The sequence below is a fragment of the Procambarus clarkii genome, chromosome 45 (genome assembly GCF_040958095.1).
Source record: "Procambarus clarkii isolate CNS0578487 chromosome 45, FALCON_Pclarkii_2.0, whole genome shotgun sequence".
Taxonomy (NCBI): Eukaryota; Metazoa; Arthropoda; class Malacostraca; order Decapoda; family Cambaridae; genus Procambarus; species Procambarus clarkii.
In genome coordinates this window covers 12,423,459-12,451,065 of record NC_091194.1, presented here as the reverse complement: position 1 = coordinate 12,451,065, position 27,607 = coordinate 12,423,459, and the positions used below count along the sequence as shown (strand labels likewise).

The following is a 27,607-nucleotide window of genomic DNA, read 5'->3' as shown; positions in this document are numbered from 1 at the left end:
AATCATCCTTTCATCCGGTTCCCTCGTCCGAGGTCGCTTCCTCTCTCTCCATCCACTCATATCCCACCCATCCTCACACCTAATACACCCATCCACCCATCCTCTCCCCCGCCAGCCCTACCCCATGCACTCAAGCATCAACTCTGGCGACTGGTTAGCGTAGAAGGTCAGACGTAACTATCAATTATTAAATGCTGAGTGACGAAGTTCGCCAAGAATGCAGCAAAAACTCTTTGTTTAATCATTATTCTAAGTTACCGCTATTAGGATACATCATAGTGACGCATTCAGGTAGGTTTTTAATATAAAACTGATCCGTTTGATTTTTTTTGTAATGCAAAATTAAACGTATTAGATTATCCTAAGACACAATAAGACATCCTGCTGCATCCTAACCCACAACAAAGGATCCTTATGCAGCCTAGCATACAACAACGCATCTTGCTGCATGCACTCAACACTGTATCCTAATTAACCAAATACAAGGCATGACATTATGTATTTCCTCATATAACGAAGAATCATATTTGGATGGGGTAATACAGACAGCATACAAAATTATAACCAATAAGAGCTTAATGACTTTATTTCAGATAATTTTATATCTAATATAATAATACAATTTAACCATAAGAGTTAAATGAATATTTCTTTTGTCTCTGGAGTCTTCCTAAGAGGACCAGTAAGGCCGCACAGGACGGCATCCTCCCCCCTTGTATATACCAGTAGTCAAGGCTTCTTCTGGAGGATGTAAGGGCGTCCTTGGTATAGCGGGAGAGGGCATGTCACGTTCTCACAGACCAGTTTTTACGTGGACAATGCAAATGCTATTGTAGAGTTTCATTTCGAGACCGGATTTGTCACAATGGCTTACGAATTTTATCTTGAATGGCAGGAAGCAAGGGGGGGAGGGGATGAAGAGGATCACTTCACCGCTCTGGTGTCTTAAAAGTTGTATATAGGATCAACGACAGCAGCTGCATTATGGGCTCACCATAGCCCGTGCTACATGGACACTTCGGCCTGAGTAGCTAAATCTTTAACAACAACAACAACAGCAGCTGCATTAGATGCACATTCCACAGCCACTACAATGATTAGAAAAGCAGTTGAGGAATAGGACACACTAGTGAACATTCTGCATCTATATCCGCCACCAAGATAATGTTATTAAACAAGACTAAAACCAGTGGACTAAAACAAAAGCAAAAAAGAAACAGGGAAAAAGGAGGAAACCCCACCTCCACCTCCATATAAAACTTTGACCCAAATATCACAGTAACAAGGTTATCGCGAATAACCGCTCTCAATTATGGGCTCACCATAGCCCGTGCTACATGGACATTTCGTTCTAAATAGCTAAATCTAAAACATCATCATCAAATCTTTAAGGGAGAATCTGCAACGTCTTCTTTGAACGCCCTTTGTTCAAAATTGTTCTTACAGTATTGCAAAATGTTTGACATTGATCTCGGAAAAATGAACAGAAAAGTTCTACTCTTCATACTTTGCCTGTAACAGGTTAAAATGTTTTCATAAATAAACACCGACTGGCCGGGAACCCTCTCTCTCTCTCTCTTTCTCTCTCTCTCTCTCTCTGCTGGGCAAGCCACTCCATTGTCTGGAGTGTCAGCTCCCAGGTAGTGGGGGTGGGGGAGACTGTCAGCTCCCAGGTGGTGGTGGGGGTGAGGGAGACTGTCAGCTGCCAGGTGGTGGGGGGGGGGAGACTGTCAGCTCCCAGGTGATGGGGGTGGGGGAGACTGTCAGCTCCCAGGTGGTGGGGGTGGGGGAGACTGTCAGCTCCCAGGTGGTGGGGGTGAGGGAGACTGTCAGCTCCCAGGTGGTGGGGGTGGGGGAGACTGTCAGCTCCCAGGTGGTGGGGGTGAGGGAGACTGTCAGCTCCCAGGTGGTGGGGGTGGGGGGTGAGGGAGACTCAGCTCCCAGGCAGGCTACTGGTTGATGTGTATCATTCAGAAAATCTGTAAGAGTTCAACCCTCGTGAGTTCAGTAGAACTCCAAGTTGCAATCCTTTTGACCATGTGGTGGCCTGGTTGTTTAGGGAGAGTGCGTGGGAACACCCTCCGCACAGGTTCGAATCCTCTTCAGGGCTCCTACGGGTGTTCTCATTGATACATTACGTTAGTGTGGAACACTGAGGTGTACCAGTGCCCAGCTCGACCACAAAAGAATGTGCCATTTAAGTGTCAGGAATTGTCAGCAAATCTGCCTTAAGAACATGTGCTTTGGTAGGTCATTCCCTCAATGAATTCCTTAAATCCATGAAAGGGAGTGAAAAGGCCGACCAGGATACCTCTTATGCCCGTCCCCTACCACCCACCAGTCACCCTGCAAAGTTTGGAGAGGCTACATAGCCTCCAACGACGGACACACACACACATCCAATTGTATTAAACATAGATATAACCGACCAAACACGTGACTAGGCGTGTCCCTAATAACGAGGGGTCACCACAAACAAGGACACTGGGGTCAACACTTTCCTCCTGGCGGGCTCAGTAAGGTCACAACAACTAAATATCAACTGAAGCGCGGTGACCCGAGATGACCTTTGTGACGTCATCAGAGGGTCAAGTCACGTGCTGCCAATCCACGTCAAATAACCCGTTTCCTTTGTTCAGTATTGTCCTGGTCTAGCGGGGAATACATCCACCTATTGTATTTTCATTCGCTATCCATTGGCGTGGGACGCCAATGGCAACAGGGGACTAGTGGGACGCCAATGGCAACAGGTCGCTGTGGGACGCCAATGGCAACAGGTCCCCGTGGGACGCCAATGGCAACAGGTCCCCGTGGGACGCCAATGGCAACAGGTCGCTGTGGGACGCCAATGGCAACAGGTCCCCGTGGGACGCCAATGGCAACAGGTCCCCGTGGGACGCCAATGGCAACAGGTCGCTGTGGGACGCCAATGGCAACAGGTCCCCGTGGGACGCCAATGGCAACAGGTCCCCGTGGGACGCCAATGGCAACAGGTCCCCGTGGGACGCCAATGGCAACAGGTCCCCGTGGGACGCCAATGGCAACAGGTCCCCGTGGGACGCCAATGGCAACAGGTCGCTGTAGGACGCCAATGGCAACAGGTCCCCCTGTGGGACGCCAATGGCAACAGGTCCCCCTGTGGGACGCCAATGGCAACAGGTCCCCCTGTGGGACGCCAATGGCAACAGGTCCCCCTGTGGGACGCCAATGGCAACAGGTCCCCCTGTGGGACGCCAATGGCAACAGGTCCCCCTGTGGGACGCCAATGGCAACAGGTCCCCCTGTGGGACGCCAATGGCAACAGGTCCCCCTGTGGGACGCCAATGGCAACAGGTCCCCCTGTGGGACGCCAATGGCAACAGGTCCCCCTGTGGGACGCCAATGGCAACAGGTCCCCCTGTGGGACGCCAATGGCAACAGGTCCCCCTGTGGGACGCCAATGGCAACAGGTCCCCCTGTGGGACGCCAATGGCAACAGGTCCCCCTGTGGGACGCCAATGGCAACAGGTCCCCCTGTGGGACGCCAATGGCAACAGGTCCCCCTGTGGGACGCCAATGGCAACAGGTCCCCCTGTGGGACGCCAATGGCAACAGGTCCCCCTGTGGGACGCTAATAGAACTTGCCAGCGACAAAGGTTAAAATATACTAAATGAATATATTATAAAATTGAGTACAGAGGTCAGTGAACGCTGACTTTTATATCATGGAGATATGATAGACTTATAATGTCAGTCTAATATATAACATATAAGAATATAAAGACCTGCAGGAGGCCTATTGGGAGGCAGCTCCTACTTATAGCCACCCAAACTCATTCATATATGTGGGTAACCCACCTTGAAACATTCCAGTGATTATGCTACCGGTAATCTAAACGTCTGCAATATATATATATATATATATATATATATATATATATATATATATATATATATATATATATATATATATATATATATATATATATATATATATATATATATATATATATATTTGCTACCTTGGAAGGATGGTAAGCAAGTGGTATGGGACTACACGTGCGCTGCCACACTGGCCAGTACCTACCTCCACTACAGCACACGTGAAAGCGGTGGTGCTGCTTCTTTCAGGGAATCGCAGAAAATTATTAAATACAGAGGCCTAGCACACTGCTACAGCTTTGTTCCGATCGGCTCGGAGACCCTCGGTTCGTGGGGAAAATGTGCATTGAAGTTCCTGAAGGAATTGGGGGACAAATTGATCAGCGCTACAAAAGACCAGAGAGCAAAAAGTTTCTTGTTCCAGCGCCTCAGTGTTGCGATTCAGAGGGGAAATGCCTGTTGCGTCTTGGGCACTAGTCCAACTTCAGAGGAATTCGAAGAAGTGTTTGACTTGCAACAATGATCGAACCCGTCTGTGACATTCATCAATGTTTCCCATTGTTGTGTTCTTCAAGAGATCCATAACCTTTAAGCACCTTTTTGCATTATTATTTTTGTATCAACCCATGTATATCTTGTAACCATCAAATGTATATATATATATATATATATATATATATATATATATATATATATATATATATATATATATATATAATGTCGTACCTAGTAGCCAGAACGCACTTCTCAGCCTACTATGCAAGGCCCAATTTGCCTAATAAGCCAAGTTTTCATGAATTAATTGTTTTTCGACAACCTAACCTACCTAACCTAACTTTTTCGGCTACCTAACCTAACCTAACCTATAAAGATAGGTTAGGTTAGGTAGGGTTGGCTAGGTTCGGTCATATATCTACGTTAATTTTAACTCCAATAAAGAAAAATTGACTTCATACATAATGAAGTGGGTAGCTTTATCATTTCATAAGAAAAAAATTAGAGAAAATATATTATTTCAGGAAAACTTGGCTTATTAGGCAAATCTGGCCTTGCATAGTAGGCCGAGAAGTGCATTCTGGCTACTAGGTACGACATATATATATATATATATATATATATATATATATATATATATATATATATATATATATATATAAAATATACACGTCAAGGATGTAAACGGTTACTCTTCATTATATACCATATTTATTGTTTAAATATTCTGCAAATAAGGAAATTGAAGGAATTTACAAAATTACGTAAAGGATATGTTAATGACAGTTGTAATTTTTGAAAATAACAATCATACTGCGTCATTTTGTATTAAGTTTGGTAACACTATAGAGAGGGGCTTATGTGTAGTTTCAGGAAAGACCTGGGTAAATACTGGTTTGGAAAAATGGTTGTTGATTAATGGAACAAATTACCGGGTAACATAATAGGCGAGGGATCGGTGGATTGTTTCAAGTGTAGGTTAGACACATAGGAATGAGTTTGGGTGATGTAAGTAGAAGCTTCCTGGCATGGGACAGTAAGCCTTCTGTTGTTCCCTTAATATGTTATATTCTAACGTTGTGTTGGTGACAATGCTATACGTGTAGGTGAAGCAGAGTACTTGTAGTACTCTGAGGACGAGGAGAGTGGTGGTTGTTGTTGTGGTGGTTGTTCACCACCAGTGCTTCTCTGTCCTCTACCACCACCACCACCACTATTATTGCTGCTGGCGATATCTCTCACTACTGTCACAAAGTACCACCACCAAGGCTGTCAATTCGACAGGTATGACCACTACCAAAACTACCACCATCACCACAATCACTACCCCTAACACCGTCACCACAATCACCAATAGGTCTACCACAATTACCAATAACACCACTGAATTTGTACTAATACGTCGCATTTCTAACGGATTATTAGATTCCGTCAAAATTGCGACGTCATAGATTTTATTGATATGTTAAATTTGCGACGTATTAGAAATAATTAAAGCACCGTAATAATGACGTTTTCTGTGCCTAGGCCTCGACAGGTTAGGTGGGTTGCTTGGGTTCGTGCGTTTCCGGTGAGGCAAAACGTTGTATTTTGTACGGAGTGGCGGGACCAGCGTCGGCCAGGGTACAAGCATCGTCATTAGATTGATTGATTGATAAAGATTAAGCCACCCAAAAGGTGGCACGGGCATGAGTAGCCCGTAACTCGTCACTACTTCACTACTCTGCCATATTTGTTTACCCTCCTCTTCCTCTTTCTCCTCCTTCCCTGCCTCCTCGTCTCCATTAGTAACTTTCTTATATTTTTCTCTGCCAACGCTGTGCTCTCTATTTTCCAACCTTACTTTCCCTCTCTTCCTTCCTTCCTTCTCCTCTACTTTCTCCTTCTCTCCTACCTCCTCCTCCTCTCCCCCCTTCATCATAATTCATCAGAGCGCGTCACATTATTCCACAATTTGCTAAGATAATCTGGGAACTTGATCCGCTTCATACAAGCTTGGGCGCAAAAAATAAACAAACTATATTTAGTATCAGGCAACTCCGCGCGTCCGGTCGCCAGGTACCCAATTGTTGTCTTATATTATGTGTATAGCACCTGTAGTTACTATAGAGCCTGTAGTTACTATAGAGCCTGTAGTTACTATAGAGCCTGTAGTTACTATAGAGCCTGTAGTTACTATAGCGCCTGTAGTTACTATAGCGCCTGTAGTTACTATAGCGCCTGTAGTTACTATAGAGCCTGTAGTTACTATAGAGCCTGTAGTTACTATAGAGCCTGTAGTTACTATAGAGCCTGTAGTTACTATAGAGCCTGTAGTTACTATAGAGCCTGTAGTTACTATAGAGCTGTAGTTACGAGAGGAAGGGAGGGTTGCTGTTGAAAGAGGCTGCAGAAGTACTGTCACCCGTTTTCTAAACTTTTGATAAAACTCTTGGGAAAGGAAACCTCCCAGATATCTGGAAAAATGCAAATATCTTTCCAATATTCATACAAGGGGAATATAAAGGGGGGCACTAAACTATATACCAGTGTTATTGACAAGTATTGCTTGTGAAGTACTGGGGAAAGTAATCAGGTCAACAATGGTGGAGCATCTTGAAAGGATCGCTTATGAGAAAAAAAATGCATGGATTTAGAAACGGAAAATCATGCCTGACAAACTTGATGGAGTTTTATGACAAAATGACTCAAATACAACATAAAAAGGGTGGCTGCAGTGACTAGTTTTCTAGACTGTCCAGAAGCATTTGACACTGTTCTCTACGAAAAACTGTTGTATAAGATGGAGAAGCAGATTGGAATAACTGGGAAAGCACAGAAGTGGGTGAGGGAGTACCTGAAGGAGAGGAAGCAAAGAGTCACAGTCAGAGAGGAGGTGTCAAGCTGGAGGAAGGTACCAAGTGGGGTCCCACAAGGCTCTGTCCTGGGACCACTGCTCTTCATAATATGTGTGAACGACCTCCCCGAAGGAGTGAGCTCAGACATGTCAATGTTTGCAGATGATGCAAAGCTGATGAGCAACGTGATAACAGATGAGGACACTGCAGGAAGATACAAGAGGACCTTGACAAACTTCAGGAGTAGTTCAGCAAATGGTTGCTGGAATTCAGCCCCAATAAGTGTAAGATAATGAAGATGGGAAAAGGAGAGATAAGACCAGGAGGCATCTATACCATAAGGGGAAGGCAGCTACAGGTATCAGAAAGCGAGAAGGATCTGGGAGTGGATATAATTCCAACACTCACACCGGAGGCACACATGACCAGGGTAACATCAGCAGCATATGGGACGCCGGTAAATATAAGAACCTGGATCAGTTTAAGTATCTGAATCAGGACTCCTTCAAAGCAATCTACACAACATTTGTTCGACCAATACTGGAATACGCATCACAGGTATGAATGCACACCTTGTAAAATCAAAATTGAAACAGTACAAAGGTTTACAACAAGACTGGTGCCAGAACTAACAGTGCTAGTCTACAAAAGTAGATTAATGAAAATCTCAATCCTACAGGATAGAAGGAACAGAGGGGATATGATCACATCATACAAGATACCGAGAGGAATAGATAAGGTAGACAAGGATAGTCGCTTCAGACTGAGAGACAGCAGGACAAGAGGACACAGATGGAAGTGGGAAACGACAAATGAGTCGAAGGGACGTAAGGAAGTACTCGTACCCAGAATGGATAGTTAACAAGTGGAATGCTCTAAAAGAAGAAGTTGTGGAAGCCGCCTCCATCCACAACTTTAAGGCCAGATTCGACAAAGCATGAGTCAGAGTAGTTAAGTTGAAACAACACAAGTACCAGGGGCCAGATTCACGAAGCAGTTACGCAAACACTTACGAACCTGTACATCTTTTCTCAATCTTTGGCGGCTTTGTTTCCAATTATTAAGCAGTTAATGAGCTCCGAAGCACCAGGAGGCTGTTTATAACAACAACAACAGTTGAATGGGAAGTTTTCATGCTTGTAAACTGTCTAATAAATGTAACCAAAGGCGTCAAAGATTGAGGAAAGATGTACACGTTCGTAAGTACTTGCGTAAGTGCTTTCGTGAATCTGGGCCCTGGGCAGTAGGCGGGGCATAAAGACCTAGACGTCGCTTCGCCTAAAGACACTGATGGGTAAGTAGAGTGGGCCAATGGACGCCTGACAGCTGGGTGGACAGCGCTTCGGATTCGTAGTCCCGAGGTTCCGGGTTCGATCCCCGGTGGAGGCGGAAACAGATGGGCAAAATGTTTCTTTCACCCTGGTGCCCCTGTTACCTAGCAGTAAAATAGGTACCTGGAAATTAGACAGCTGCTACGGGCTGCTTCCTGGGGGTGTGCAAGAAAAAGGAGGCCTGGTCGAGGACCGGGCCGCGGGGACGCTAAGCCCCGAAATCATCTCAAGATAACCTGACCATCTTCCAGGTGGACGTACAAGCTTAGTCTGGCAGAAGGGACCGCCATCCACAGGCAGTACAAGCTGAGGTTGACAGGTTGACCGCCGTCCAAGGGGTGCACAAGCTTGGACTAACAAGTGAACAGCCGTCCGAGACAAGAACCTCAATATCTGATTAGTTAACAATCCATCAGCAAGTCATCCCGAATCATTTAATCTCTGAAGAGTCAGTTGATGGCCTCAGACAGGGAAGACGGAGCCGTCAACAGGTTTCCCGTATATATTGAACCATGAGTCATTAAGGATATAAACATGTCTCCTTGCGAAACCTGTATATCTTTCCTCTCCCTTGGCGGCTTTGTTTACATTCAATTACTGAATGTAAACAAGCCCTCAGTTCATGTGCTGGGCAGCACTACAATGTTATAACAATAACATTGGGTTGAGAAGTTTACAAGCTCATAAGCCGATTAATAAATGTAAACAAAGCCCTCTTAGTTAAGGAAAGATGGAGAGGCTTCGTAAGTGTTGCGTAAGTGATGACTTCTGGCCCTGAGCAGGGAAGTGTAAACAGGATCAACAAGGTCTATAAAAACGCCATCGTGAAAGGGCAAATAGAGGAATTTTCAATAAAAAATGAAGAATGGCAATAAAGAAAAGATGATATTGAAACAAGCATAATAATTTATTGTAGTATACAGAATTTTTATTTACGTACGTGTGTGTGTGTATGTGTACTCACCTAGTTGTGCTTGCGGGGGTTGAGCTCTGGCTCTTTGCTCCCGCCTCTCAACCGTCTATCAACAGGTGTACAGGTTCCTGAGCCTATTGGGCTCTATCTTATCTACACTTGAAACTGTGTATGGAATCAGTTTCATTTATTAATGTGTGTGTGTGTGTGTTTGTGTGTGATAGAGAGAGAGAGATATAGAGATATATAGAGAGAGAGAGAGACACACACAGACAGACAGAGAGACAGACAGAGACAGACAGAGAGACAGACAGAGAGACAGACAGAGAGACAGACAGAGAGACAGACAGAGAGACAGAGAGACAGACAGAGAAACAAAGAGAGAGGGGGGACAAAAACCTGGCCTACCAGCCTACATGCTTGTAAAAGATCACGAGGTATTTGCGTCGTTACAAGTCAAGGATTAACCCCCGCGCCTCGCCTCTCTCTCTTTGTTTACTCATTATTCTCATGTTGTGTGTTTTTCCATTAGTTTTTTTCTCCACGCTAATTTGTATATAAATATGTGCTAACGTCTCTACAGTGACAAGCAGGGTGAACACTGGTGCTTGACAGTGAACACTGATGCTTGACAGTGAACACTGATGCTTGACAGTGAACACTGGTGCTTGACAGTGAACACTGGTGCTTGACAGTGAACACTGGTGCTTGACAGTGAACACTGACGCTTGACAGTGAACACTGACGCTTGACAGTGAACACTGACGCTTGACAGTGAACACTGACGCTTGACAGTGAACACTGACGCTTGACAGTGAACACTGACGCTTGACAGTGTACACTGGTGCTTGACAGTGTACACTGGTGCTTGACAGTGTACACTGACGCTTGACAGTGAACGCTGACGCTTGACAGTGAACGCTGATGCTTGACAGTGAACGCTGACGCTTGACAGTGAACGCTGATGCTTGACAGTGTACACTGATGCTTGACAGTGTACACTGATGCTTGACAGTGTACACTGATGCTTGACAGTGAACACTGATGCTTGACAGTGAACACTGATGCTTGACAGTGAACGCTGACGCTTGACAAGTGAACGCTGACGCTTGACAAGTGAACGCTGACGCTTGACAAGTGAACGCTGACGCTTGACAAGTGAACGCTGACGCTTGACAAGTGAACGCTGACGCTTGACAAGTGAACGCTGACGCTTGACAAGTGAACGCTGACGCTTGACAAGTGAACACTGACGCTTGACAAGTGAACACTGACGCTTGACAAGTGAACACTGACGCTTGACAAGTGAACACTGACGCTTGACAAGTGAACACTGATGCTTGACAGTGAACACCGACGCTTGACAAGTGAACACCGATGCTTGACAGTGAACACTGACGCTTGACAGTGAACACCAGTGCACGACATAATGAACACCGACGTATGACAGAGTGAACACAAGGTGAGCCAAGGTGTGCATAACAAAATACTGTGACAAAAACACACCAACCTGTGTCACGCCCCTTGTTAGGGGGAGTTAGAGGGGGTGAAGGATGCGCCCAGGATGTGACAGATCCTTCTGGGAGATCCTTCTAGATCCGTCCGGGAGATCCTTCTAGATCCGTCCGGGAGATCCTTCTAGATCCTTCTGGAAGATCCTTCTAGATCCGTCTGGGAGATCCTTCTAGATCCGTCTGGGAGATCCTTCTAGATCCGTCCGGGAGATCCTTCTAGATCCGTCCGGGAGATCCTTCTAGATCCGTCCGGGAGATCCTTCTAGATCCGTCTGGGAGATCCTTCTAGATCCGTCTGGGAGATCCTTCTAGATCCGTCTGGGAGATCCTTCTAGATCCGTCTGGGAGATCCTTCTAGATCCGTCTGGGAGATCCTTCTAGATCCGTCTGGGAGATCCTTCTAGATCCGTCTGGGAGATCCTTCTAGATCCGTCTGGGAGATCCTTCTAGATCCGTCTGGGAGATCCTTCGTGGAGATTCGTCCGAGAGATTTTTCCGAGAGATCCTTCTGGGAGATCCGTCTACTCCTCCTACAAGATCCAGGTCCGCGTGATCCACCTGGGTGCGGCTTGCAACACGTCTGGTCTGCCTCTGGCGGTTTTCAAAACAAAAAAAAATGATATTTCTAACCGATTCTTTTTTGTCTGGTGTCCAATCGTGTTTTAATAACCGAATTGGGACACCGGATAATTGGTTAGCGGAGTCGGGAGTCCTGCAACACTGGTGGCGGTGTGTTGGTGCTGGGATACGCGGTGTGTCCTCTCCAACACTGTTCCACCACACACCTGAGAGTCAGGACGCTGCTGAGGTGTGTTCCGGTGCTCTCTCCGTCACTCCTCACGCCACACTGTGCCCCTGCCTGCCCGCCCGCCACTCTCAACCCCAGCGACCCGCCGCCACACCTCCACCACTGCCACACCACCACTGCCACACCACCACTGCCACACCTCCACTGCCACACCACCACTGCCACACCTCCACCACCACTGCCACACCTCCACCACCACTGCCACACCTCCACCACCACTGCCACACCTCCACCACCAACACCACACCACCACCACACTGCCTGCTACACAACAGGAAAAAAAGGCTGTATATTCCTAGACTGTCAAGAAGCACTTGATGGTGTCCCTCGTGAAAGACCGTACCCAAGCGTTAGAAGTCAGCTGGGATAACTGACAAGACACTAAACTAGATAAGGGACTACCTGAAGGACGGAAAACAGAGACTCGTAGTCAGAAAGATCGTTTTGAGTGGAGGAAGGAACCAAGAGGAGTCCCACAAGGGTCGGTCCTGAGACCTCTTATAATTATAATAATAATTTATTATTTACAAGAAGGTACAAGAGTTTGTAAGATTACATAAGATTGGCATTTTTCCAGGTATCTTCTCTTGCCCAACCACTTGAGCTGGACGGTAGAGCGACGGTCTCGCTTCATGCAGATCGACGTTCAAACCCCGACCGTCCAAGTGGTTGGGCACCATTCCTTCCCTCCGTCCCATCCCAAATCCTTATCCTGACCCCTTCCCAGTGCTATATAGTCGTAATGGCTTGGCGCTCCTCTTGATAACTCCTTCCTTCTAGTATCTTCTGTTCCTAATATGAATGACCTCCCCCGAGGGAGCGAGATGGTATATGTCAATGGTTGCAGCGCTAATGAGGCGTCAGAACAGAAGAGGAGCGCCGAGCGTTACGGGGCGACCCAATACGTGTAAAGTAATACAGATGGGACTGAGCCCAGAAAGCGTCTACACCATAAAGGTAACTACAATAGTCGTAGGGAGAAAACGATTTGGGAGTGGATGTAATTCCAACACAATTTCCAGAGGTACACACACACACGGTAACATCAGCAGCACATGGGACGCTGCCAAACATTACACCGTCATTGAGAAACCTAAACCAGGGCTGTTTCATGGCAATATACACCGGACTATGCAGCACCGGTCTGGAATCCACACCATGTGAGGCATAAAATCAAAATTTAAGAAGTACAAAGGTTTGCACTAAGACCAGTGCCAGAGACAAGGGGGCTGAACTATGAAGACAGGTTAAATTAACTAAACCTCACAACTCTAGGGGGAGAGAAGAAACAGAGGAGACATGACAGCAACATACAGGATACCGAAGGGAACAGAAATAGTGGACAAGGACAGCCACTTTAAAGTGAGAGAAAGTGGGACGAGAGAACAGGAGTGGGAGCCGGAAACACAAATGAGTCGAGGAAATGTAAGGAAATACTTGTACCCTGTACAGGCGGTCAACCAGTAGCATCAACTGAAAGAAGACGTTGTGGAAGCCACCTCCAGCCATAACTTTAGGGCCAGATTCAACTAAGAATTCAAACGTCAAAATACTTAATTTACAACGCAACAGGTAGAGCAAGGCCAGTAGGCGGGGCACAGTGAACTAGACCTCTCCTGCACGTGGACACTGTCTATCAGTGTCAACACCACCACCACACCACGGTCCTAGGACCATTGCTGTTCGTAATATATATTAATAACCTCCCTAAGTGATTAAGCTCGTATATGCCAGTGTTTACAGACTACACAAAGCTAATGACGAATATAAAAACTGAGGACTGCAGAAAATTACAGGAAGATCTTGACAAACTCAAGTAGTTGGAACACAAATGGCCGTTAGAGTTAATTTACAACAAGTGTAAGGTAATGAAGATTGGAAATGGAAAAGGTCAGACGGTATATACAACAGAATTACATGAAACCCTTAACAAACCTCAGAATGGTTACTAGATGCCGACAAATGGTTACTAGAATGTAATCCCCCCAAAAGTGTAAGGTAATGTAGATGGAAAAGGGAGAAATGAGGGCAGAAAGTATCTATACCACGAGGGGGGGGGGAAGACAACTATAGGAATTTGACAGATAAAATGTGTGTAAGGAGACATGAACAACCACCACCACCACCACCACCACCACCGGACGCACACAACACAGTAACATCCACACATAGAGCAAGCTAACACACATCAACGGAATTTAAAACCCTAAATAAAGACTTTAGGTAAGCACCGTTAGTTAAGCACCGTTAGGTAAGCACTGTTAGGTAAGCACTGGTAATTAGGTAAGGTAATCACCACTGTTCGGTAATACAAGCTGAATATAAACTTTACGTTATCAGGTACACGTAAGATTACTTAAATCTTAAATTATTTACTACGTCGTCCAGAACCTGGAGGACATAGTAAACAAAGAAAATATGATCACAACATACAAGATACTGAGGGGGGGGGGAAATAGACAAGGTGAACACGGACAGCCTCTAAACAGAGACAGTAGGACAAGAGGACACAAGTGGAAGCTGGAAACACAGATGAGTCGGATAAATATAAACTCGTACTCGTACCCTGTACGAGTATTTCTAGTACGAGATGCACGAGAAGATCCACGAGGTCAACCAGAGGAATGCCCTGAAGGAAGAAGTTGTGGAAGCCACCTCCAGCCACAACGTTAAGACAAGATTCGACAAGAATTATAAGTCAAGAGGTACAACAAGGCTAGTAGTACAGTGAGGAAATGAAGAGCTAGAGCTCACTCCCCTGTAGGCACTAATAGGTAAGTTCAAGTATGTTTATTGAGATAAGCAATAAATACATCTCAAAGGGATAGAGTAGCTTAGGCTATTTCTACCCCCCAATAGGTAAGTACCGAGAGACAAGCACTGGGTAGGGTGAGGGGATGGGAGCAGACGAGGGAGCGAGAGGGTTAGACAACATTCCCGTTGGATGGGTCCTTGACCCCTCACCTGCATCCTGCACCTCAATGCACTCTCTAGGTGTACTTGTTGACGTGTATGCGCATGCACTCGTTTATACCAATCTTCCAGCTGCTGAGTGGCACTCGTACTCTACACCGAGGGGGGGGGGGAGGGAGGACTGAGTGGCATTTGGAATTGGACGGAGGGGGAGGGGGATGAATGGTGCCCAACCACATGGACGGTCCGGGATTGAACACCGACCTGCAAGAAGCAAGACCGTTGCTCTACAAATCACCAGATAACATAATAGACGTGAGATCAGTTGAATGTTCCAAGCTTAGGTTAGATATGAATATGAATTGGTAGATATAAATAGGAGTTGCACGTATGGGTCAATAATAAACCTTCAGCAGTTTCCTTTATTCTTAATTCTTATGTTCTTGTATGTAACGTGGGTCGTTCTTTGATGAAGGCGGGAGGGAATTTTAAGGGGAAAGAACCAAAAGTAAAAGCGCCCATAAAGGGGTGATCCTGGACGGGTCAAATAAAGAGTTCTTAGTGAAACGCTTTGCGTAATAGTGGCTTTAGGCATTGTATGTACTAGCTCTATCTATAAATTCATCAATTTTTGTATCACCCCTTTGTATTATTCAGTCTTTCTCCCATTTGTAAACTCAGCGCCTGGCCCCGTGCTTGCGCCAGAATTTGATGAAAAACTTTACCCAAATGGATCTATGAGTGTCGTCGGGGGTTGATCAGTCGTGGAGCTTCGTTAATAAGCACCAGGACTGACCAGTCCCTATAAACTATCAATGGTGCCGTAGTCACGTTATTATGCACGTTTAGGGAACAAGACCGGAACGTGAAGATGCCAACATAGAAGACACTCCTCAACATGCCACGCCCACTACACCTGATTAATCTTTGTATTTGCTTCGTCCCTTATCCTTCCCCCATTTATGCCCTATTCTTCCTTTACGATGTACTCAACTTTACGGTTGCTGAGCGCTTTGTGCTGAGGTTGTCAATGAAGTTAGGCAAGATGAGGAACTTTGGCCTTGTAGATAACGGTAAGTCCGCCATCTGTCCAATGTTGTAGGCTCTCATGTGCCGACCAGTCCAACCAGAACAGGTCATGACTAGTGATGAGGCTTCTCCCCCACGGTTCTCCGCCTTGCTCAGAAATCACTCTCCCTCCCCCCCCCCCCTTCCTATCCTGACCCCCCCACTTCTAAGGGCTATTTAGCCGACATGGCTTGGCGCTTTCCCTTGATAACTCCCTCCCCCTCTTTATTAAACAACGACGCACATTATATACAAGAACATAAGAATTAAGGAAACTGCAAAAGGTTTATTATTGACCAATACGTGCAGCTCCTATTTATATCTACCAAAACTCATTCGTATACATGTCTAACCTAAGCTTGGAACATTCAAGTAATCTCACGTCTATTACATACACAAGACATCGCCGCCTTCACAATCGGCGCAAGCAACTTCATCAAGGTAGCTGACGTTCCGGACACTCCATTGAGGCGTTCCAACTCGCCTCCATAGTAAACCTGAACCACCGTAGAAGTTTCCTGCCACTCAAGCAGGAAACTGTGTAGCATACGGTTCTGTGTGGGCCCGACAGAACGTATGCTACACCCCAGAGAGAAGAAAGTACAGTTAGCCAGGTACCTCGTAACGCACCCAGTAAGGAAAAGCAGAACCGAACTCAAGCGAGGAAGGGTCCAATATCGAGGCAAAATCCGGATCACACAGGAAATAAGTCGCAATGGCCTCCCGAACCTCCTTAGGCGGGATGCGGGAGGCCAAAAACCTCCGGAAGGAAGGGGCCGAAGAACACAAGGGAACCCGGGGAGGAGCAGAACTCATATCAAATTCGTACAGGTAGGAAAGGGGGGGGGATGAGAAAAACCCTCCCCCTTTACAACATTAAGCCCCGTGCCAAGGGTACCAACACCCAAGCTGAGTCAAACAGGGGCCTAAGCCCCCCAAGCCAACTCCTCCCCAGCCCCGGGATCCTCCAAGTCAGGACCTGGGGCAGAGCCGTCCTCCAAACCCTCTGCCTCCAAAGAAAAGACAGGGTCCACCGGGAAAGATGGGAAGGTAGGGGTACGCTGGTCAGACAAGTTCAAGTATGTTTACTGAGACAAGAAAAAGTACATCTCAAAGGGATAGAGTAGCTTAGGCTATTTCTAATCCCCCCCCCCCCTCTACTTCAAGTCCCTCAAGGGGCGCACAAATTCAGTGAGTACAAATACACAAATCACAATACAGGAATCCAATTTAACATTGCAAGTTAATGTAGTAAGCACAGCATATAAGTGTTACACTCTTGGGGCAAAATTCTTATAGCTCCTAAGTATACTGTCTATCATACCATTATCACACATCCAAACAATTTTATGTGGTACACTATTTATTTCCTTATTTCTAGAAGTTATCAATAAGTTGACACTGTAATACATAATGGTCTAAGGTGTGGGCGTGCGGCATACTACATAATTTACACTCCTTATCTTTTTCACTGACATCAACACCGTATTGCCAGATATATTTGTATCCTAATCTTAATCTCATGTAAATTGAATCCTTTCAAGTAGACTTTCCTCTACCATAGGTGAAGGACGAATTTGTATTTATAATTGAATAATTCTTAAGTGTGTTACTACTGTCCACCATTGCCATTCTCTACCATTTCTTCACCCTCTTGGATCATCTTGATACTGTTTTTTTTATTTGCTTCAAGGTTAACTGACATACAACATCAAGAATTTTTTATGTGGCTCTCTTCGCTATCTCATCAACTACCTCATTCAACAGTATTCCTACATGTGAAGGGATCCACATGAATCTTACTTTATACCCACTTTTTTCTCATTTCTTGACATTCTCTCTACACTATCACAATATTCTGGTATACTGGTCGTCTGCTATTTAAAGACTAACGCTCTTCTACTGTCAATAAAGAAGCAGGCATTTTTACCACATTTGACTACTTCCTGTAATCCTGCTAATACTCCTTGGAGTTCAGCCTGCGTTGACGAGACATCAGTTAGGCGGCGTCCAACAACAGTATCTACAGTGCTGATGTCAGTGTACTCCCTGATCAAGACTCCACATCCTGCCTTCCCATCCCTAGCTACTGACCCATCACAATATACATGTAGAGTGTTTTCTGTAAGTAATTTTCTAATTATACAATCATATGTTATCCTCAGCTCTCCTCATACATACTTTTTTCTTTTGCAAGGGAATAATTACTACATCTACATTACAGTCCTCCCATGATGGTGTGAATTGCCTCTTAGGCACAGCAATACACACTGTAATAACATCATACTTTATAACATTAGAACATAAGGTACTCGTATATTCTCTCTTCTTTATCATACATTGTTCATTACTTCCCACCTTTTGAACAGAGAGGATTAATTCATTAGCTCCCCCACCTCTCATTAATTTAATGGCAGAGGCTACATTTATCTCTGAAATTCTATCCCCAATACTCTTCAAATTCAACTCCATCCTCATTATCTCAATCATAGCATTTCTTGGGCATCTTAAGATTATTCCCATGGCTTCATTTTGTACCTTCTCCAACTTGCCCATCCTACCTTTACCAAAACAAGAAATGACAGGTGCAGCATAATCAATAAGAGATCTTACAGTACTCAAGCATATCATTCGTAGCACAGGGACTCCCACTCCCTTTCCACAACATGCCAAGACATTCAGAGGCTGTAATCTCTTCCGACATTGACCCAACAGTCTGTTCATCTCGGCTTCCAAACTCTCATGGGTATATTCAACATGTATGCCTAAATATTTATATATATTTACTCTATATTTTTACCGTTTAACATAAGAAGAACATAAGAACAAAGGCAAAACCCTATCTAGATCAACTTGAAGTGATAGCGAGTCCTCCTCCGAATTAATTTCCTTACCGATTTTCGTATCATCGGCAAATTTGCAAATGTTGCTACTCAAACCTGAATCTAAATAAGAACTAAGTATAAATAAGTTTATTTTCAATATAATGGGCCTCCGATCTGGTCAGGCCCTGACGCCCCGGCCAGGGTAAGACCCGTCAGACATGGGTCCTGACGGTATGTTCTAATGTTATAAAGCATGATGTTATTACAGAGTGTATTGCTGTGCCTAAAAGACCATTCACACCACCATGGGAGGATTGTAATGTAAACGTAGTAATTATTCCCTTGCAAAAGAAAAAAGTATGTATGAAATAGGAGAGCCGAGGGCAACATATGATTGTATAATTAGAAAATTACCTTCAGAAAACACTGTACACACACAAGAACAAAGGCAACCGCAGAAGGCCTACTGGCCTTCATGTCACCCCTAACTCTTCGCCTTTCCAGTGAATGCAACTTAAGCTTTGTTAATCTTTCTTCATATGAAAGATTTCTAATTTGGGGAATTAACTTAGTCATCCTACGCTGGACACGTTCAAGTGAATTTATATCCATTCTATAGTACGGCGACCAAAACTGAACTGCATAATCTAAACGGGGCCTAACCAGAGCAAGATATAGCTGAAGAACCACACCAGGAGTCTTGTTACTAACGCTTCGATTAATAAATCCCAGTGTCCTATTTGCCTTATTACGAACATTCATGCACTGATCCTTTTGTTTTAAATTCTTACTTATCATAACTCCCAGATCCCTTTCGCAATTCGACTTCGCAATCTCAACACCATCTAGCTCGTATCTTGTAACTATCATCATTACCTAGCCTCAAAACTTTACATTTATCAGCATTAAACTGCATCTGCCAATTCTTTGACCATTTCAAAACCCTATTTAGATCAACTTGAAGTGATAGTGAGTCTTCTTCCGTGTTAATTTCCCTGCCGATTTTTGTATCATCGGCAAATTTGCAAATGTTGCTACTCAAACCTGAATCTAAATCATTGATATACATTATAAACAACAGAGGTCCCAGAACAGAGCCCTGAGGTACTCCACTTACAACATTTTCCCACCCTGACTTAACCCCATTTATACTCTGTTTCCTTTGGAATAGCCATGCCCTAATCCAACTTAATATAGCACCTCCAATACCATGAGCCTCTATTTTTTTAATCAGTCTTTCATGTGGCACTGTATCAAAAGCTTTGCTAAAGTCAAGGTACACGACATCACAATCCTTACCACTATCAACTGCCTCAACAATGCTAGAATAAAAAGATAACAAATTTGTTAAACATGAACAGCCATTTATAAAACCATGTTGCGACTCAATTATTAATTTATGTTTTTCAAGATGAAGACGAATTTTATTTGCTATTATAGATTCGAGTAACTTTCCCACAATAGACGTTAGGCTAATTGGTCGATAGTTAGACGCAAGTGATCTATCTCCTTTCTTAAAAACTGGTATCACATTAGCAACTTTCCAAAACTCTGGCACTCTGCCTGACTCTATTGATTTATTAAATATGGTTGACAGTGGGTCACAAAGCTCCTCTTTGCATTCTTTAAGCACCCTGGCAAACACTTCATCCGGCCCTGGGGATTTGTTTGGTTTGAGTTTTACTATTTGTTTAAGAACATCCTCCCTGGTAACTGCTAAACTCGTCAACCTGTCCTCGTCCCCACCCACATAGACTTGTTCGGCTGAAGGCATATTGTTAAGTTCCTCTTTAGTAAATACAGATACAAAATATTTATTAAAAATACTACTCATCTCCATCACTATCTGTTATTTGACCTGTCTCGGTTTTTAATGGACCTATCCTTTCCCTAGTCTTAGTACGATATAACTGAAAAAACCCTTTAGGATTTGTCTTTGCTTGCCCTGCTATGCGAACTTCATAGTTTCTTTTTGCTTTCCTTATCTCTTTTTTAACATTTCTAACCAGTTGTACGAATTCCTGTTCTAAAGTGACCTCCCCATTTTTAATCCTTTTGTACCAAGCTCTCTTTTTACTTATAAGGTTCTTCAACTTCTTTGTTATCCACTTTGGGTCATTAGTATTCGATCTATTCAATTTGTATGGTATACTACGTTCCTGTGCTTTGTTTAGAATATTCTTAAATAAGTTATATATTGAATCCACATCGAAATCCCCATTAACGTCACCTATCGCTGGGTTCATGTCTCGCTCCAAGACCGGCCCACACCCTATACCCAAGACTTTCCAATTAATTTGACCCAAAAAATTTCTTAGGCTATTAAAATCAGCTTTTCGAAAATCTGGCACTTTAACAGAATTTTCTCCTACAGGTCTATTCCATTCTATGCTAAATCTGATTTCTTTGTGATCACTGTTCCCTAGCTCACTCCCTATTTCGATGTCATTAATTTGTGTTTCCCTGTTAGTTAACACTAAATCTAAAATATTATTTTCCCGTGTTGGTTCCTTAATGTGTTGCGTAAGAAAGCAATCGTCAATTAATTCTAGAAAATTCAGAGTTTTGGAAAGTTGCTAATGTGATACCAGTTTTTAAGAAAGGAGATAGATCACTTGCGTCTAACTATCGACCAATTAGCCTAACGTCTATTGTGGGAAAGTTACTCGAATTTATAATAGCAAATAAAATTCGTCTTCATCTTGAAAAACATAAATTAATAATTGAGTCGCAACATGGTTTTATAAATGGCCGTTCATGTTTAACAAATTTGTTATCTTTTTATTCTAGCATTGTTGAGGCAGTTGATAGTGGTAAGGATTGCGATGTTGTATACCTTGACTTTAGCAAAGCTTTTGATACAGTGCCACATGAAAGACTGATTAAAAAAATAGAGTCTCATGGTATTGGGGGTGCTATATTAAGCTGGATTAGGGCATGGCTATACCAAAGGAAACAGAGTTAGTATAAATGGAATCAAGTCAGAGTGGGAAAATGTTGTAAGTGGAGTGCCTCAAGGCTCTGTCCTGGGACCTCTGTTGTTTATAATATATATAAATGATTTAGATTCAGGTTTGAGTAGCAACATTTGCAAATTTGCCGATGATACGAAAATCGGTAGGGAAATTAATTCGGAGGAGGACTCACTATCACTTCAAGTTGATCTAGATAGGGTTTTGAAATGGTCAAAGGATTGGCAAATGCAGTTTAATGCTGATAAATGTAAAGTTCTGAGGTTAGGTAATGATGATAGAGTTACAAGATACGAGCTAGATGGTGTTGTGATTGCGAAAGGGATCTGGGAGTTATGATTAGTAAGAATTTAAAACAAAAGGATCAATGCATAAATGTTCGTAATAAGGCAAATCGGACACTTGGATTTATTAATCGCAGCGTTAGTAACAAGACACCTGGTGTGGTTCTCAAGCTATATCTTGCTCTAGTTAGGCCCCATTTAGATTATGCAGTTCAGTTTTGGTCGCCATATTATAGAATGGATATAAATTCACTTGAACGTGTCCAGCGTAGGATGACTAAGTTAATTCCCCAAATTAGAAATCTTTCATATGAAGAAAGATTAACAAAGCTTAAGTTGCATTCACTGGAAAGGCGAAGAGTTAGGGGTGACATGATAGAGGTTTACAAGTGGATGAATGGACATAACCGGGGGGATATTAATAGGGTATTAAAAGTATCAACACAGGACAGAACACGAAACAATGGATATAAATTGGATAAGTTTAGATTTAGGAAAGACTTGGGTAAATACTGGTTCAGTAACAGGGTTGTTGATTTGTGGAACCAATTGCCGCGTAACATTGTGGAGGTGGGGTCCCTCGATTGTTTCAAGCACGGGTTGGACAAGTATATGAGAGGGATTGGGTGGTTATAGAATAGGAGCTGCCTCGTATGGGCCAATAGGCCTTCTGCAGTTACCTTTGTTCTTATGTTCTTATGTTCTTATCTCAACACCATCTAGCTCGTATCTTGTAACTATCATCATTACCTAGCCTCAAAACTTTACATTTATCAGCATTAAACTGCATCTGCCAATTCTTTGACCATTTCAAAACCCTATTTAGATCAACTTGAAGTGATAGTGAGTCTTCTTCCGTGTTAATTTCCCTGCCGATTTTTGTATCATCGGCAAATTTGCAAATGTTGCTACTCAAACCTGAATCTAAATCATTGATATACATTATAAACAACAGAGGTCCCAGAACAGAGCCCTGAGGTACTCCACTTACAACATTTTCCCACCCTGACTTAACCCCATTTATACTCTGTTTCCTTTGGAATAGCCATGCCCTAATCCAACTTAATATAGCACCTCCAATACCATGAGCCTCTATTTTTTTAATCAGTCTTTCATGTGGCACTGTATCAAAAGCTTTGCTAAAGTCAAGGTACACGACATCACAATCCTTACCACTATCAACTGCCTCAACAATGCTAGAATAAAAAGATAACAAATTTGTTAAACATGAACAGCCATTTATAAAACCATGTTGCGACTCAATTATTAATTTATGTTTTTCAAGATGAAGACGAATTTTATTTGCTATTATAGATTCGAGTAACTTTCCCACAATAGACGTTAGGCTAATTGGTCGATAGTTAGACGCAAGTGATCTATCTCCTTTCTTAAAAACTGGTATCACATTAGCAACTTTCCAAAACTCTGGCACTCTGCCTGACTCTATTGATTTATTAAATATGGTTGACAGTGGGTCACAAAGCTCCTCTTTGCATTCTTTAAGCACCCTAGCAAACACTTCATCCGGCCCTGGGGATTTGTTTGGTTTGAGTTTTACTATTTGTTTAAGAACATCCTCCCTGGTAACTGCTAAACTCGTCAACCTGTCCTCGTCCCCACCCACATAGACTTGTTCGGCTGAAGGCATATTGTGAAGTTCCTCTTTAGTAAATACAGATACAAAATATTTATTAAAAATACTACTCATCTCCATCACTATCTGTTATTTGACCTGTCTCGGTTTTTAATGGACCTATCCTTTCCCTAGTCTTAGTACGATATAACTGAAAAAACCCTTTAGGATTTGTCTTTGCTTGCCCTGCTATGCGAACTTCATAGTTTCTTTTTGCTTTCCTTATCTCTTTTTTAACATTTCTAACCAGTTGTACGAATTCCTGTTCTAAAGTGACCTCCCCATTTTTAATCCTTTTGTACCAAGCTCTCTTTTTACCTATAAGGTTCTTCAACTTCTTTGTTATCCACTTTGGGTCATTAGTATTCGATCTATTCAATTTGTATGGTATACTACGTTCCTGTGCTTTGTTTAAGAACATAAGAACAAAGGTAACTGCAGAAGGCCTATTGGCCCATACGAGGCAGCTCCTATTCTATAACCACCCAATCCCACTCATATACTTGTCCAACCCGTGCTTGAAACAATCGAGGGACCCCACCTCCACAATGTTACGCGGCAATTGGTTCCACAAATCAACAACCCTGTTACTGAACCAGTATTTACCCAAGTCTTTCCTAAATCTAAACTTATCCAATTTATATCCATTGTTTCGTGTTCTGTCCTGTGTTGATACTTTTAATACCCTATTAATATCCCCCCGGTTATGTCCATTCATCCACTTGTAAACCTCTATCATGTCACCCCTAACTCTTCGCCTTTCCAGTGAATGCAACTTAAGCTTTGTTAATCTTTCTTCATATGAAAGATTTCTAATTTGGGGAATTAACTTAGTCATCCTACGCTGGACACGTTCAAGTGAATTTATATCCATTCTATAATATGGCGACCAAAACTGAACTGCATAATCTAAATGGGGCCTAACTAGAGCAAGATATAGCTTGAGAACCACACCAGGTGTCTTGTTACTAACGCTGCGATTAATAAATCCAAGTGTCCGATTTGCCTTATTACGAACATTTATGCATTGATCCTTTTGTTTTAAATTCTTACTAATCATAACTCCCAGATCCCTTTCGCAATCCGACTTCGCAATCACAACACCATCTAGCTCGTATCTTGTAACTCTATCATCATTACCTAACCTCAGAACTTTACATTTATCAGCATTAAACTGCATCTGCCAATCCTTTGACCATTTCAAAACCCTATCTAGATCAACTTGAAGTGATAGTGAGTCCTCCTCCGAATTAATTTCCCTACCGAATTTCGTATCATCGGCAAATTTGCAAATGTTGCTACTCAAACCTGAATCTAAATCATTTATATATATTATAAACAACAGAGGTCCCAGGACAGAGCCTTGAGGCACTCCACTTACAACATTTTCCCACTCTGACTTGATTCCATTTATACTAACTCTCTGTTTCCTTTGGTATAGCCATGCCCTAATCCAGCTTAATATAGCACCCCCAATACCATGAGACTATTTTTTTTAATCAGTCTTTCATGTGGCACTGTATCAAAAGCTTTGCTAAAGTCAAGGTATACAACATCACAATCCTTACCACTATCAACTGCCTCAACAATGCTAGAATAAAAAGATAACAAATTTGTTAAACATGAACAGCCATTTATAAAACCATGTTGCGACTCAATTATTAATTTATGTTTTTCAAGATGAAGACGAATTTTATTTGCTATTATAGATTCGAGTAACTTTCCCACAATAGACGTTAGGCTAATTGGTCGATAGTTAGACGCAAGTGATCTATCTCCTTTCTTAAAAACTGGTATCACATTAGCAACTTTCCAAAACTCTGGCACTCTGCCTGACTCTATTGATTTATTAAATATGGTTGACAGTGGGTCACAAAGCTCCTCTTTGCATTCTTTAAGCACCCTAGCAAACACTTCATCCGGCCCTGGGGATTTGTTTGGTTTGAGTTTTACTATTTGTTTAAGAACATCCTCCCTGGTAACTGCTAAACTCGTCAACCTGTCCTCGTCCCCACCCACATAGACTTGTTCGGCTGAAGGCATATTGTTAAGTTCCTCTTTAGTAAATACAGATACAAAATATTTATTAAAAATACTACTCATCTCTTCATCACTATCTGTTATTTGACCTGTCTCAGTTTTTAATGGACCTATCCTTTCCCTAGTCTTAGTACGATATAACTGAAAAAACCCTTTAGGATTTGTCTTTGCTTGCCCTGCTATGCGAACTTCATAGTTTCTTTTTGCTTTCCTTATCTCTTTTTTAACATTTCTAACCAGTTGTACGAATTCCTGTTCTAAAGTGACCTCCCCATTTTTAATCCTTTTGTACCAAGCTCTCTTTTTACCTATAAGGTTCTTCAAATTCTTTGTTATCCACTTTGGGTCATTAGTATACGATCTATTCAATTTGTATGGTATACTACGTTCCTGTGCTTTGTTTAGAATATTATTAAATAAGTTATATATTGAATCCACATCGAAATCCCCATTTAAGTCACCTATCGCTGGGTTCATGTCTCGCTCCAAGACCGGCCCACACCCCATACCCAAGCCTTTCCAATCAATTTGACCCAAAAAATTTCTTAGGCTATTAAAATCAGCTTTTCGAAAATCTGGCACTTTAACAGAATTTTCTCCTACTGGTCTATTCCATTCTATGCTAAATCTGATTTCTTTGTGATCACTGCTCCCTAGCTCACTCCCTATTTCGATGTCATTAATTTGCGTTTCCCTGTTAGTTAACACTAAATCTAAAATATTATTTTCCCGTGTTGGTTCCTTAATATTCTTAAATAAGTTATATATTGAATCCACATCGAAATCCCCATTAACGTCACCTATCGCTGGGTTCATGTCTCGCTCCAAGACCGGCCCACACCCTATACCCAAGACTTTCCAATTAATTTGACCCAAAAAATTTCTTAGGCTATTAAAATCAGCTTTTCGAAAATCTGGCACTTTAACAGAATTTTCTCCTACAGGTCTATTCCATTCTATGCTAAATCTGATTTCTTTGTGATCACTGTTCCCTAGCTCACTCCCTATTTCGATGTCATTAATTTGTGTTTCCCTGTTAGTTAACACTAAATCTAAAATATTATTTTCCCGTGTTGGTTCCTTAATGTGTTGCGTAAGAAAGCAATCGTCAATTAATTCTAGAAAATTCAGAGTTTTGGAAAGTTGCTAATGTGATACCAGTTTTTAAGAAAGGAGATAGATCACTTGCGTCTAACTATCGACCAATTAGCCTAACGTCTATTGTGGGAAAGTTACTCGAATCTATAATAGCAAATAAAATTCGTCTTCATCTTGAAAAACATAAATTAATAATTGAGTCGCAACATGGTTTTATAAATGGCCGTTCATGTTTAACAAATTTGTTATCTTTTTATTCTAGCATTGTTGAGGCAGTTGATAGTGGTAAGGATTGCGATGTTGTATACCTTGACTTTAGCAAAGCTTTTGATACAGTGCCACATGAAAGACTGATTAAAAAAATAGAGTCTCATGGTATTGGGGGTGCTATATTAAGCTGGATTAGGGCATGGCTATACCAAAGGAAACAGAGAGTTAGTATAAATGGAATCAAGTCAGAGTGGGAAAATGTTGTAAGTGGAGTGCCTCAAGGCTCTGTCCTGGGACCTCTGTTGTTTATAATATATATAAATGATTTAGATTCAGGTTTGAGTAGCAACATTTGCAAATTTGCCGATGATACGAAAATCGGTAGGGAAATTAATTCGGAGGAGAACTCACTATCACTTCAAGTTGATCTAGATAGGGTTTTGAAATGGTCAAAGGATTGGCAGATGCAGTTTAATGCTGATAAATGTAAAGTTCTGAGGTTAGGTAATGATGATAGAGTTACAAGATACGAGCTAGATGGTGTTGTGATTGCGAAGTCGGATTGCGAAAGGGATCTGGGAGTTATGATTAGTAAGAATTTAAAACAAAAGGATCAATGCATAAATGTTCGTAATAAGGCAAATCGGACACTTGGATTTATTAATCGCAGCGTTAGTAACAAGACACCTGGTGTGGTTCTCAAGCTATATCTTGCTCTAGTTAGGCCCCATTTAGATTATGCAGTTCAGTTTTGGTCGCCATATTATAGAATGGATATAAATTCACTTGAACGTGTCCAGCGTAG

The 27,607-nt window shown here is 42.7% G+C and overlaps 1 protein-coding gene across 2 annotated transcripts in view; it reads right to left on the bottom strand.

Moving 5' to 3' along the window:
• Nucleotides 1-27,607, bottom strand: part of LOC123769754 (uncharacterized) — a 77,585-nt gene that overhangs the window by 38,200 nt on the left and 11,778 nt on the right. Inside the window, exon 1 of one of the 2 annotated variants that reach the window (XM_069301428.1) lies at nucleotides 10,948-11,812. The exons of the other annotated variant lie outside the window; for it this stretch is intronic. The gene's annotated coding sequence lies outside the window, so the exon portion shown is untranslated. Of the gene's footprint in view, nucleotides 1-10,947; nucleotides 11,813-27,607 lie in introns of those variants that run through there. 2 annotated transcript variants of the gene reach the window in all.